Raw genomic sequence first — 15470 nt, 5'->3', positions numbered from 1 at the left:
AAGATTTGATATAAAAGTGCACATAGAATCATAGAATGGTCACATCACAGAGGGACGCCAGTGTGTCTGCTGGTCTTCTGCAGGAGCAAGTCATTTGTTCTGCTCCCCTGCCTGTTCCTGTAGCCCCACAACTTTGTCCTATATTTTTCCATGTCACCAATCAGCACCCTTGAAGAATTAATGCTCTTTAGTATAATAATTTCTATGACTAGGGGACAATTTCTTGTGTATCTTTCCATGTACTCCTTAAATGCTTTTGATAACAAGAACAGATTCAGCATCAAATGTGGTCAACAATATAAAGTGACAATGGTTAGGCTTTATAGTAGCATCAGCAATCAAGTAGCTATGTCATCCTGTAATAGCGTCATCAGTAGGTGTTAAGGAGGGATGACATCCATGGAAAGCATAGGCCTGTTCCACCTTAAGAAAAATGGGTGTCTCTAATTTTTCAGGCCTCACATTCCTGAGGAAAAGTTTTGTAATCACACACAAACCAGGACATGCTGTTTTACCACAGATAGGATGGTGATACAGTTATTATCTGGTATAACACATGATGTTCTCACCCATATACTCCATGATTAACACATATTTAAAATTTCATACAGCAATGAAATTCTGCTCAAAAATTTAAGTCTATCTTGAATAATAAACCATGATAAACTATTTACAGTTTTTTCTTTACAGTTATCCTTACAATTAATTTGTCTTTAGAACAATCTGTAGCGACATTGTAAACAAACATGAGCAGAATTGCTTTGACATTTTTTATTAAAATGATAAAAAATTTAAAAGGAAGTTCTGATTAGAGCAATGTTTTCTACCTTTATGATGTCACACCATGTAGCAATGAGAGGAAATCATCTCTGTAGATACTAAACAAAGATCTTTTTTAACAAAAGTACAATTTTTATATCCCTGTTTATTATTTCTCTTTTTTTAACAGACATTTTATTCAGCTATTTATGGTTTTATAACAATAATGGAAGAAACACCCCATCTGCTGACAGTTAATTTTCCCAAAAGAAGTCAACGAACGGCTGCCACCTCCGGGCGAACCCTACCATTGACCCTCTCAAGGCGAACTTGATTTTCGCCAGACAGAGAAAGCTAGCCATGTCAGTTAGCCAGGTGTCCGACTTAGGGGGCTTTGAGTCCCTCCAAGCTAATAATATCTGTCTCCGGGCTACCAGAGAGGCAAAGGCCAGAACGTCTGCCTCTTTCTCCTCCTGGAATCCCGGATCTTCCGACACCCAGAAAATCGCCACCTCTGGACTCGGCGCCACCCTTGATTTCAACACTTTGGACATGACATCTGCAAACCCCTGCCAAAATCCCTGAAGCTTCTGGCATGTCCAGAACATATGAACATAGTTCGCTGGTCCTCCCGCACACCTTGCGCAGCTGTCTTCCACCCCAAAGAACCTGCTCATCTGGGCCACTGTCATGTGAGCCCGGTGAACGACCTTAAATTGTATCCGGCTGAGCCTGGCACATGTTGTGGACGTGTTGACTCTGCTCAACGCGTCCGCCCATAGACCGTCCTCTATCTCTCCTCCTAACTCCTCTTCCCATTTCTGTTTCAGCTCCTCGGTCTGTGTTTCCTCTGACCCCATAAGCTCCTTATAAATGTCCGAAACCCACCCCTCTCCCACCCACACTCTGGAAACTACCCTATCCTGTATTCCCCCTTGGTGGTAGGAGCGGGAAGGTGAAGTTATCCATTTTGGGAGGAATAACAGCAAAAGGGATTATTATTTAAATGATAAAACATTAAAACATGCTGCTGTGCAGAGAGACCTGGGTGTGCTAGTGCACGAGTCACAAAAAGGTGGTTTACAGGTGCAACAGGTGATTAAGAAGGCAAATGGAGACTTCCAGTTGCGGCGATGCATTGCTAAGCTGCACGTTTCGGCACCTCCCGTTTCAACGGACTTTTGGGCTCTTATCGGGAGCCCCAACGGGAACTTTTTTTGGCCAAACCCACTGTGAGGTGACAAAGGAAGCAGTCCCCCCGGGGGTGGATGGAAAGGAGCGGCAGTAGCGGCCAGATTACGGAGGATCCTTTGGAGCAGCGGCAGAGAAGAGAAGGGAGAAGCAAGATGGCGGCCGAGGGAGCCCAGATGGTATGGGGCCCGGAACAGCAGGAGTTCCTCCGACGATGTGTGGAGGAGCTCAAGAAAGAGGTGCTGGCGCCGATGTTACTGGCAATCGAGGGTCTAAAGGAAACACAAAAGGTCCAGGCGATGGAGCTCCGTGGAGTGAAGGCAAAGGCAGCCGAGAACGAAGATGAGATACAGGGCCTGGTGGTAAAAACGGAGACGCACGAGGCACTACACAAGAGGTGCATAGAAAGGCTGGAAGCCCTGGAGAACAGCTCGAGGAGGAAGAACTTTTGGATTTTAGGTCTCCCCGAAGGAACAGAGGGAGCTGATGCTGGGGCGTATGTGAGTACGATGCTCCATACTCTAATGGGAGCTGAGGCCCCAACGGGCCCCCTGGAAGTGGAGGGAGCGTACCGGGTCCTCGTGAGAAGACCAAAGGCAGGGGAAACACCAAGAGCAATGGTGGTGAAGTTCCATCGCTACAGGGACAGAGAGATGGTCCTGAGCTGGGCTAAGAAGACACGGAGTAGCAAATGGGAGAACGCGGTGATACGCGTGTATCAAGACTGGAGTGCGGAGGTGGCGAGAAGGAGGGCGAGTTTCAACCGGGCCAAGGCGGTGCTCCATAGGAAGAAAGTCAAATTTGGGACGCTGCAGCCGGCGAGACTGTGGGTCACACATCAGGGCAAACACCACTACTTCGAGACGGCGGAGGAGGCATGGACATTTATTCAGGATGAGAAATTGGACTAGATTTGAGAAATTGATGTCCGGAGGGAGGTAGCGAGGTGGTGGCACAGAAATGTAAAGTGGGGAGAGGGGAGGGCTACTGTATAATAATGTTGGACGGGGAATATTTCTCCCCCCGATGGGGGGGACACGAAGAAATGTGGGTGCCGGTGGAAAAGGGGACAGGGAAGGGGAATGAGGGAACTGCGCCATTAGGGACGGGGCCGAGAGGAAAGCGCGGGTACTTTCCCGAGCTATGGAAATTATAACGGGAAAAGGGGCGCAGGAAGGAAGGGAGCCTCACAGCAGGGAGGTCAAAGAATGAACGGGGGAAGCCGAGGTCAGCCAGAGTTAGCTGACTTCCGGAAGCAATATGGGGGGAGTAATCAAGCTAGAGGGGGATCTAGTGGGGAGGGGGGGGGATTAACTGGGTTGCTGCTGCTGAGGGTAAGGGGGAGCTGATACGAGACGAGGTAGTCGGGACGGGAGGGCGCCATCTGGGGGACAGACGGGTGCGTGAGACCTGGGTGAGGAGATGGCTTATAAAAGGGGATGGCTAGTCGACGAGGGGGGGGGGTGGTAAATGGCCCCCCAATTCAGCTGATCACGTGGAATGTGAGAGGTTTAAATGGGCCGATTAAGAGGGCAAGGGTGTTTGCGCACTTAAAGAGACTGAAGGCAGACGTAGTTATGCTCCAGGAGACGCACCTGAAGTTGGCGGATCAGGTTAGACTAAGGAAAGGATGGGTGGGACAGGTATTCCACTCAGGGTTGGACGTGAAGAACAGAGGGGTGGCAATACTGGTGGGGAAACGTGTATCGTTCGAAGCTAAGACCATAGTGGTGGATAGTGGGGGCAGATATGTGATGGTGAGTGGCAGATTGCAGGGTGAGGCGGTTGTGCTGGTGAACGTATATGCCCTGAACTGGGATGATGCGGGATTCATGAAGCGAATGCTGGGACTTATTCCGGACCTGGAAGAGGGAAACTTGTTAATGGGGGGGAGACTTCAACACAGTGCTGGACCCAGGGCTGGACCGGTCCAGATCCAGGACCGGGAGAAGGCCGGCAGCGGCCAAGGTGCTTAAGGGATTTATGGAACAAATGGGGGGAGTAGATCCGTGAAGGTTCGCCAGACCGATGGGTAAAGAGTTTTCCTTTTTCTCCCACGTCCATAAGGTATACTCCCGGATAGACTTTTTTGTTTTGGGAAGGGCACTGATCCCGAAGGTGGCAGGAATGGAATACTCGACTATAGCCGTGTCAGACCACGCCCCGCATTGGGTGGATCTGGAACTGGGAGAGGAAAGGGAGCAGCGCCCACTCTGACGATTGGACATGGGACTACTGGCGGACGAGGGGGTGAGGGGTGAGGGGATGTATCGAAAGATACCTGGAGGTCAATGATGATGGGGAGGTCCAGGTGGGGGTAGTATAGGAAGCGCTGAAGGCGGTGGTTAGAGGAGAGCTGATTTCCATCAGAGCCCACAAGGGGAAACAAGAGGGTAAAGAAAGAGTGAGATTAGTGGGGGAAATTTTGAGGGTGGATAAGAAGTATGCGGAGGCCCCAGACGAAGGGCTATACAGGGAGAGACGAAGATTACAGACGGAGTTTGACCTGCTGACCACGGGAGAGGCAGAGACACAGTGGAGGAAGGGTCAGGGGATACAGTATGACTATGGGGAAAAGGCGAGCCGGCTGCTGGCCCAACAACTTCGGAAGAGGGGAGCGGCGAGAGAGATTGGAGGAGTTAGGGACGAAACGGGAAAGGTGGAGCAGAGAATAGGGAAAGTGAACGAGGTGTTCAAGACATTTTATGAGAGGCTGTACAAGTCCCAACCCCCGGAGGGGAAAGAAGGAATGATACACTTTTTGGATCAGCTAGAGTTCCCGAGGGTGGAGGGGCAGGAGGTGGCAGGTCTGGGGGCGCAGATTGAGGTGGATGAGGTGATCAAAGGAATAGGGAACATGCAAGCAGGGAAGGCCCCGGGACCAGACGGGTTCCCGGTGGAATTTTATAGGAAGTATAAGGACCTGCTGGCCCCGCTCTTGGCGAGAACCTTTAATGAGGCTAAGGAAAGGGGGATATTACCCCCGACAATGTCGGAGGCGATGATATCGCTAATTCTGAAACGAGACAAAGACCCGCTGCAGTGCGGGTCATACAGGCCCATCTCCCTCCTAAACGTAGACGCCAAACTGCTGACCAAAGTGATGGCGACAAGGATAGAGGATTGTGTCCCAGGTGTGGTACATGACGACCAGACAGGGTTTGTAAAGGGGAGACAATTGAATGCCAATGTACGAAGGCTGCTGGGGGTGATGATGATGCCCCCACCGGAGGGGGAGGCAGAGATAGTGGTGGCGATGGATGCAGAGAAGGCATTCGATAGGGTGGAGTGGGACTATCTGTGGGAGGTGCTGAAGAGATTTGGGTTCGGGGAGGGGTTCATTAGATGGGTTAGACTCTTGTACGGGGCCCCGGTGGCAAGCGTCGTTACAAACAGGCAAAGATCGGGATACTTTCGATTACATAGGGGTACAAGACAAGGGTGCCCCCTGTCCCCGTTACTGTTCGCGTTGGCAATTGAACCATTGGCCATAGTGCTGAGGGACTCTAAGAGGTGGAGGGGGATGCTTAGAGGGGGAGAGGAACATCGAGTGTCACTATATGCAGATGACTTACTGTGGCGGACCCGGTAGAGGGGATGCCAGAGGTAATGCAGATACTCAGGGAGTTTGGAGAGTTCTCAGGATACAAATTAAGTATGGGAAAGAGTGAGCTTTTTGTGATGCACCCCGGGGAACAGGGCAGGGGGATAGATGCTCTGCCGCTGAGGAGAGTGGCAAGGAACCTTCGATACCTGGGGATTCAGGTGGCCAGGAACTGGGGAACCCTACATAAACTTAACCTGACGCGATTGGTAGAGCAGATGGAGGAGGACTTTAAGAGGTGGGATATGGTGCCCCTGTCATTGGCGGGCAGAGTACAGGCGGTTAAAATGGTGGTCCTCCCGAGGTTTCTTTTCGTGTTTCAGTGCCTCCCCATCCTGATTACAAAGGCCTTTTTCAAAAAAATAAACAGGAGTATTATGGGCTTTGTGTGGTCGGGAAAGACCCCGAGGGTAAAGAGGGGGTTCTTGCAGCGCAGTAGGAACAGAGGGGGATTGGCACTGCCGAGTCTGAGTGACTACTATTGGGCCGCTAATGTGTCGATGGTCTGTAAGTGGATGAGGGAAGAAGAAGTTGCGGCATGGAAAAAGTTGGAGATGGCTTCCTGTAAGGGAACGAGTCTAAAAGCGCTGGTGACAGCGCCGCTGCCGTTCTCCCCGAAAAGGTACACCACAAACCCAGTGGTGGTGGCGACCTTGAAGATCTGGGGGCAGTGGAGACGACACAAGGGAGTGACGGGTGCCTCGGTGTGGTCCCCGATAAGGAATAACCACAGGTTCGTCCCGGGGAGGATAGATGGGGGATTTCAGTGTTGGCAGCGAGCAGGAATTAGGAAGCTGAAGGACCTGTTTGTGGACGGGACGTTTGCGAGTCTGGGAGCATTGGAGGAAAAATATAAGTTGCCACCAGGGAATGCTTTCCGATACATGCAAGTGAGGGCATTTACGAGGCAACAGGTGAGGGAATTTCCGCAGCTCCCGACGCAAGGGATCCAGGATAGAGTGATTTCCGGGGCATGGGCTGGAGAAGGTAAAGTGACCGAAATATACAGGGAGATGAGAGATGGTGGGGAGGCGATGGTAGAGGAGCTGAAGGGAAAATGGGAAGAGGAGCTGGGGGAAGAGATCGAGGAGGGGCTGTGGGCAGATGCCCTAAGTAGGGTAAATTCTTCGTCCTCGTGTGCCAGGCTTAGCCTGATTCAATTTAAGGTCCGCTATGCTTTCTCCCTTTGCAGCCTCATCCCAAGCCTTCTCCGTTCGCCTACTTCTTCCTTTGCGAGCACTCCTGGTCCACTTCTCCATGCACTGATAAAGGATTCCTCATCACAGTTGTATCCAACATCAATACTCCACTTCAGATCCGACAAAAAAATCAGGGGAAAAGGTCCAAAGTTCCGACCCGAGCGGGAACCACCAAATGTGCGACCTACTCCTTCATAGCCGCCACCGGAAGTCCTATTATTTCTCTTTTCTGTATCTAAACAGGCCATGAACTTCCCTCAATTGAGGGAAATCTCGCTTCCAATCACTCTTCAAATGCTGTTGAAACAGGCATTTTTAAGAACAGGATGATAGACCCGTTCATCGGATTCTCCTGTGAATTCTTCCTAAAACTAGTGGTTCTAAAACTGGAAACTCAACCAATGGCCAAATTGTGTCATACCAGTAAGAAAGAAAAAGCTTGAATTTATATTGTACTTCATCCCAAAACAACTTCCAGCCAATGAAATGCTTATTGAAGTGTCAGTCACTTGTGCTCATCAGTGCCCCAAGAACAGCAACAAAATAATGACCAGATAATTTGTTTTAGTGATGATAGTTGTGGAATAAACATTACCTTGGACTACACTTTCGGTTTATACTAATTGTTAGTTAGCCATTTGAAAAGCAGTATTTTAGATTCCTGCGATTTAAAAAAAAAAAACATTTCTCGAGTTTTCGGTATACAAAACATATATAAATAAGAACAAACAGTGGGAGTTAAACAGGAGAGTACATAGAAGTAAAACTAGAACTATTTACTAATTACCCCATAATCGGTTTTGATTATTTACATAAATACATCACAATTTCCCCTTTTTTTTATTCCTTTCTTTGCTGTGGTAATTGTGGTCCCCTGAGAGTTACGCTGCACAATGGTTTCCCTTTTGCTTTTCTTCCCTTTACTTCAGGTTGTTGTTGCCCCTGCCTTCCCCCCCCCCCCCCCTGTGTCTCCTGGTTCCTTGGTTGGGCTTGACTAAGTTCCTTGTTCCCCTGACCCCCCTCTCCTTGCTGTGTCATGGCTACCCCCTCCTGATCTTTGGCTTCCTGGTTGTTGGCTACAAACAGGTCTTGATACAACCGTGTGAATGGCCCCCATGTTTTGTGGAAGCCCTCTTCCGACCCTCGGATGGCAAATTCAATTTTCTCCATTTGGAGAAATTCTGACACGTTAGACAGCCAGTCTGCAGCTTTGGGCAGTGCTGCTGACCGCCAGCCAAGCAGGATTCCCTGGTGGGCGATTAGGGAGGCAAAGGCAAGGGCGTCGGCCCTCCTCCCCATGAAGAGATCTGGCTGTTCTGTAACGCCGAAGACTGCCACTCTCAGGCATGGCTTCACCCTCACCCCCACCACTTTGGACATTTCCTCAAAGAAGGCTGTCCAGTACCCAGCGAGTTTGGGGCAAGACCAGAACATGTGGGCCTGGTTGGCCAGGCCTCCTTGGCACCATTCACATCTGTCCTCCACCTCTGGGAAGAACCTGCTCATTTGGGCTCTGGTTAAGTGGGCTCTATGTGCCACTTTTAGCCTTGCCCATGTGGAGGTGGAGTTGACCCTTTGCAGTGCTTTGCTCCAGAGTCCCCACCTTATTTCAAACCCCAAGTCTTCCTCCCACTTCTCCCTTGTCTCATCCAGTTGGGTGTTGGCCCCCCCCTTAGCAGTCATCCCTACATGCCGCCACAGTTCCCTTTTTCTAAGAGGTCGGCGTCCAGCAGGTTCTCTAGCAGTGACTGTCATGGTGGTTGTGGGTACATCCTTGCTTCTTTTCGTAGGAAATTTTTGATTTGTAGGTACCTAAGTTCGTTGCCTCCCGTCAGCTGGAATCTTTCTGCCAGCTTTTCGAGCGTTGTTAACCCGTTGTTGGTGTATGAATCCCTAACTGTCAGAGTCTCCCCATCCTGTCTCCACAGGAGGTATCCATGGTCGACGGCATGAACCTGTGGTTGTTGCAGATGGGGGCTTTGTTGGACATCTCGGTTAGCCCGAAATGTTGTTTCAGTTGGTTCCACGACTGGAGTGTTGCTACCACCACTGGGCTCCTTGAATATTTATTAGGTGGGGATGGGAGTGCCGCCATGGCTAGGGCCCGGAGGGAGGTCCCTCTGCAGGAGCCCTCCTTCATGAGTACCCACTTAGTTTCTGGCTCCTTTATCCTCCCCTTTACTCTCTTTGCAGTCGCTGCCCAGTGGTAATATTGTAGGTTTGGGAGGTCTAAGCCCCCATGGATTTCGTTCTCCGCAGTACTCCCTTTGGGATCCTCGCATTCTTCCCTCCCACCTCCATCACCCCCATATAAACGCCATAATCAGTTTGTCCAGTACATTGAAAAAGGCCTTGGGATGTAGATTGGGATGGATCTGAATAGGAAGAGGAACCTGTGCAGTATGTTCATTTTGATCGTCTGCACTCTCCCCGTCATGGAGAGTGGGAGTGTGTTCCATCTCTGCAGGTCCTTTTTAGCTTCTTCCGTCAGGCTGGTCAGGTTCCACTTGTAGATCCCTGTCGAGTCGTGGGCGATTTGGATCCCCAGGTAGTGGAATTCGTGTCAGGCCTGTTTAACAACAGCCTCTCCAGTTCTGCCCCTCCCCCTTGCGGGCTCATGGGGAAGATCTCGCTTTTGCTCAGGTTAAGTTTGCCGCCCGAAAAGGCTCCAAATTCTTTCAAGAGCAGCATAATTCCGTCCATGCTGCTTCACGGGTCCAAGACGTAGAGGAGCAGGCCATCTGCATAGAGCGAGACTCTGTGCTCCCTGTCTCCTCTCCGGATCCCTTTCCAATTCTGCTCTCAGTCTCCTCTCCGGACCCCTTTCCAATTCTTTGCCGCCCTGAGCACGGTTGCTAGTGCATGATCGCCAAGGCGAACACCAGCGGGGATACCGGGCATCCCTGCCTTGTGCCCCTATGCAGCTGGAAGTACTTTGAGCTGGTAGTGTTTGTCCATACGCTCGCTGTGGGAGCGCTATACAGGAGTTTAACCCAGGCGGTGAACCCTGTTCCAAACCCGAACCGCTCCAGTACCTCTGTGAGGTACTTCCATTCGACTCTGTCGAAGGCCTTTTCAGCGTCCAGGCAGACGATCACCTCAGGTGTTCTCTCCCCGGATGGGGTCATGATCACATTCAGCAGGCGCCTGATGTTTGAGGATAGCTGTCTACCCTTGTCAAAGTCCGCCTGGTCTTCTGCAACAACCTCTGGTATTCAGTCCACCAGCGTTTTGGCCAGTATTTTTGAGACTACATTTAGTAGCGAGATTGGTCTGTAGGAACTTCATTCTGTTGTCTCTTTTAGGTATCAGCGAGATTGAGGCCTGTGCTAGCGTAGGTGGCAGTGTACCCCTCGCCAGCAAGTCTGTGAACATCTCCTGCAGGTGCGGGGCCAGTGCTGTCCTGAATTTTTTGTAGAAGTCTGCTGGGAAACCGTCAGGTCCCGTCGCCTTCCCCGCCTGCATGAAGCGAATACTCTCCTTGACTTCTCCCAGTTCTAACGGTGCTTCCAGGCCGTTTACTGTCCTCCCTCACAACAACCATGTCCAGTCCATCAAAGAACTGCTTCATCCCTGCATCCCCTGCTAGGGGCTCTGAGGTGTACAGCCCTTGGAGAAGGTCTCAAAGACTTTTTTGATCTTGTCTGGTTCCACCACTAATTTGCCTCTGCTGTCCCTGATCTGTGCTATTTGCCTCGTGGCTGCCTGCTTTCTCAGCTGGTGAGCCAGCAGGCGGCTAGCCTTGTCTCCGTGTTCATACAGTGTCCCCCGAGCCTGGCAGAGTTGGTGCAGTACTTTCCTTGTGGAGAGCAGATCAAAGTCCACCTGTAGCTTCTTCTTCTCCACCAGGAGCTCTACGGTCGGGGCCTCGGAGTATCGCCGGTCTACCTCCAGTATGGAGTCGACTAGCTGTTGCCTAGCTGCCTTTTCTTCCCTGCCCCTTCATGCTTTAAAAGTGATAATTTCTCCCCGATCACAGCCTTCAGCGCCTCCCAGAATGTGGAGGGAGATACTTCCCCATTCTGACTGTTAGTAGTATACTCGTCTATGGCCTGTGATATTTTCACGCAAAAAGAACTCCTCCCCTGGTGGGTGAATTGCCATGGGTTCACCGCCCCCATCTGCTCCATAAATAGGCTGGGTTCTTTCGCCACGTTGGAAATCTTTCCCGTTTTGGGATTTGGCCTGTCTGTCCATGTGTCCTGTGCTCGGTTAAAATCCCTCCCCCTCACCCATGATCAATCGGTACGTATCTATATCAGGGTTTTCCACCATGGTCTTCTTTATAAACTCCGTATCGTCCCACTTGGAAGCGTACACTAAAACATGGACTGCCAGTTCCCCGTCTAGGACACGCTGAGCATGATGTAACGTCCCCCTGGGTCTGTAACCGTCCTTGTTGCTGTGAACATCGTCCTCTTATTTAGCAAAATGGCTACCACCCGGCCCTCGTCCCATAGCAGGAATGGTAAGTCTGTCCCACCCAGCCCTTCCTTACCCGCAGTCATCCTTCGCGCTCAGGTGTGTCTCTTGGAGGAAGACGATGTCGGCTTTCATGTTTCTCAGGTGGGCGAAGACTCTGGATCTTTTCACGCTTGCTCTGGCATCTTTAACTCCCGGTGTCTCTTCTACGACTCCTGATGTTGCTTGACCTTAGCACTGAGGCTGGGAAAAGTCAGACTCAGCTGAGTACTGAGCCATTGCCCCATCAAAAGCTCTGCCAGTGCAATTCTGGTTGTTAATTGCGGCGTTGTATGGTGATTGAACAGGGAGCGCGCCAATCACTTGTCCATTGGTCCTGTCGACTGTTCCTTCAATCCCCGTTTGAAAGTCTGGATTGCCCACTCTGCTAGCCCATTGGCGGAAGGATGATAGGGCACATTCTGGATGTGCCGAATGCCTTCCGTTGCATAAGCACGACAAACTCCTCACTGGCGAAAGGAGTGCTATTGTCAGTCACTCGGACTTCCAGAATACCATGGGTGCTGAATGACCCTCTGAGCTTCTCAATCGTGGAAGATATCCTGTACACTTCCAGCCTCTTGGAGTGGGCGTCCATGATTACAAGCAACATGGATCCCATGAACGTTCTCGCAATATCCGCGTGGAGGCGAATCCATGGGTGACCCGGCCATCCCAAAGGTGGAGAGGGGTCGCTGGTAGATGTTTCTGAAACTCACGGCACGCCGGGCAGTTTTTTACAACTTTCTTGATACTCCCATTGACGCCCAGCTACAAAACGTATCCCCTGGCCAACATTTTCATCTTTGGCACCCTCAGATGGCCAGCATGTAGGTCCTGTAGCAGGACCTCCTGACCCTGTGGAGGAATGACCACTCGAGCACCCCACAATACCGTGCCATCCTCCAAACTGAGTGAAAGGCCGAAGAGCCGCTGGAAGGACCTCCTTTATACCGCCGGTCAGCAGCGAAAGGCAAAGCTTCCCCAACTCCAGGTCCTGCTGTGTTCACATGCACCGAAACAGCCGTCACCGGTAAGGTGTCAAACTTTAGCGTCACAATCATGGGCAGCACGGTAGCACAAGTGATTAGCACTGTGGCTTCACAGCGCCAGGGTCCCAGGTTCGATTCCCCGCTGGGTCACTGTCTGTGCGGAGTTTGCACGTTCTCCCCGTGTCCGCGTGGGTTTCCTCCGGGTGCTCCGGTTTCCTCCCACAGTCCAAAGACGTGCAGGTTAGGTGGATTGGCCATGCTAAATTACCCGTAGTGTCCATAAGGGTTGGGAGGGGTTATTGGGTGGAAGTGAGGGATTAATGTGGGTCGGTGCAGACTCGATGGGCCGAATGGCCTCCTTCTGCACTGTATGTTCTATGTAATCTATGTAATCACCTTGTCCGCAACAGGTGGGGATGGGATGCTCATGGGCAAACGGCTAAGGGCGTCCGCATGGGCAATCTTAATACCCAGGTGGTGCTGAAAAGGGTATTCCTAAGTGGCAAGTAGGAGTGCCCAATGTTGGATCCTGGCCGAGGCAATTGGCGGGATGCCCTTATGCTCCCTAAAGAGACCGAGCAAGGGCTTGTGGTCCGTCACTATAACAAAATGTCACCCATACACTTACTGATAGAAAATCACAGCTAGACTTTCCTTCTCGGTCTGTGCATAACGGCACTTGGCATCCGCCAAGATCCCCGAGGCAAACGCAATGGGGCGTTCTGTGCCATTGTCCTATTCATGGGCCAGTACGACTCCAATGCCATAAGGAGAAGCATCACTCAATAAAATCAGGGATCTAGCCGCATCATAGGGCTTCAGGAGTGTTTTGAAGGTAGGCGCCTCTTCATGACAATAATTGCCTTGTCCTGATGGGCACCCCAGCACCACTCCTGGCCTTTTCACAATAATTCATGCAGCGGAGCCAATAGAGTGGCCAGGTTAGCGATGAATTCACCACAGTAAATGACGAGGCCCAGAAATTAGCTCAGTAGTGTTCCACAGGGTGGAGGCCCCTTTAAAAACGCAAACTTTATCTTCGACTGGGTGCAGCTCATCACTGTCCACCCGGTAACTGAAAACAGTCACTGATTTGGCACACAAAACACACTTACTGCCCTTCAGTCTTGCGCCCACATGGCAAAATGCCGGAGCATTTCCTGGCGGTTTGCCATATGTTCCTGCTCAGTGGATCCAGTGATAAGAACAACGTCCAAATTGACGGTTATTTTCGGCAGGTGCTGCAAGATGTTCTCCATAACCTGAATATCGCTGGAACTCCACATGTAAGATGGACAGGCGTATTCAAACAATCCCCGATGCGTATTGATAGTGGCATATTTCCTCAACTCCTGGTTAAGCTCCACCTGCAGATCCACGTGGTTCATGTCCAGCTTTGTAAAAGAGCATCCTCCGGCCAACCTAGCGTATAGATCCTCGCCCCGGGGCATCAGATAGTAGTCCAACCATGAAGCTCTGTTGATGTTGAGCTTAAAGTCCCCACAAAGCCAGATGATTTTATCGGACTTCATCACTGGCACCACAGGAGCGGCCCATTCTGCAAACTATGTGTCGTATGACCTCCAGATGCTGCAGGTGTCGTAATTCTGGGCCGACTTTTGGAAGCAGTGCTTAAGGACAGGCCTTGCCCTGAAGAACTGGGCTGAGCAGCAGGATCCACATAGATGTGGGCTCTGGCACCCTTAATTCTGCCCAAACCCTCCTGGAACAGGATATTTATTCGTAGAGATTCCCAGTGCCTATTTGGAAGACCTGTTGCAATTGAATCTGAAAAATCTCAACCAGTCTCTTTCCGGCAAGTTGGGATCTGGTCCATGAACTGCCACCAAGGGTAGGCGGACCGACTGCTGCCCATACAACACCAACGTCAATTGTGGTCCCCACGATCTACAACGGTTCCCCCATTTAGGTGGCCAACCTTGCCTTGGTATCCCGCAAGGTCAGTAGCATGATCCCCGTCCGAAGCTGTCGAAACGTCTGGAGGTCTACAATGGAGACTGCAGCCCCAGTGTCCATCTCCATTGGCCCTGGGTGTCCATTAACCTGTAAAGTGATCTGGATTGGCGTGGCCCTTGGAGCGGAGACACAGTTGAACTGCATAAATAGTCATTGTGTTACAGGGCATCCACATACAAGGCCCTGGTCGACGGTGACCTCGGTGGTTGTCTCGGATGGCGTGCCGTGACCGTCACGATACCCTTGACCATAATGGCAGTACCGCAGCCGGCTCATATCCTCTGGTATCATCCCACCTGGCAGCAGCAATGCCTGAAACCCAAACTTTTCCATGAACCTGCTGTGGTAGTATGTATTGGGGGTCATGTGGGACTGGAAGCCCTAATGTCATTGGCTGACAGATCCCGGGTCCTGGTTGGCCGTTGACCTCTAGCTCCGCCCTGAAGGCGGAGTATAAGAAGCCGGAGTCCTCCCCCGCAGGTCATTCTACTATCGAGCTGCGGGGGAACAGACACGCTTAATAAAGCCTCATCGACTTCACTCTATTCGTCTCACGGAGTCTTTGTGCGCTACAATTTATTAAGCGTGCCTAAAAAGGACTATGGAGCTCAGGATCATTCCGGAATGCCTGAGGATCAGCCCCCACGCAGTGAACGCGGCAGCAGCCTTCAAGCACTGGCAGACTTGTTTCGAGGCCTACCTCAGAACGGCCACCGGCCGGGTCACAGAAGACCAAAAACTACAGGTCCTGCACTCGAGGGTGAGCACGGAGATTTTCTCCCTCATCGAAGACGCGGAGGATTTCCAGACGGCGTTCGCAGCACTGAAAAGTCTCTATGTCCGCCCAGTTAACCAAATCTACGCTCGCTACCAGCTCGCGACGAGACGGCAAGGTCCCGGAGAATCGATGGACGAATTCTACGCCGCGCTGCTGATTTTGGGACGAGCCTGCAGCTGCCCTTCGGTGAACGCAAATGAACACACGGACATGTTAATGCGCGATGCTTTTGTGGCAGGTATGAATTCCTCCCAAATCCGCCAAAGACTTCTAGAAAGAGAGTCGCTAGAACTCTCAGAGGCCCGGGCCCTAGCAGCCTCCCTAGACGTGGCCGCGTGTAATACCCGCGCCTACGGCCCCGACCGCACGGCAGCCCATTGGGCTCCGTACGTACCCGTCGCGACAAACCCAACCCCCCCCCCGGACACCCCACAGGCTTGCGCGGTCCAAACGCCAAGTCGCACCGGGGGCGCCCGCTGCTATTTCTGCGGCCAGGCGAAACACCCCCG

This window comes from Scyliorhinus torazame, chromosome 5 (assembly GCF_047496885.1).
Source record: "Scyliorhinus torazame isolate Kashiwa2021f chromosome 5, sScyTor2.1, whole genome shotgun sequence".
Classification (NCBI taxonomy): Eukaryota; Metazoa; Chordata; class Chondrichthyes; order Carcharhiniformes; family Scyliorhinidae; genus Scyliorhinus; species Scyliorhinus torazame.
This window is presented reverse-complemented; position numbering follows the sequence as displayed.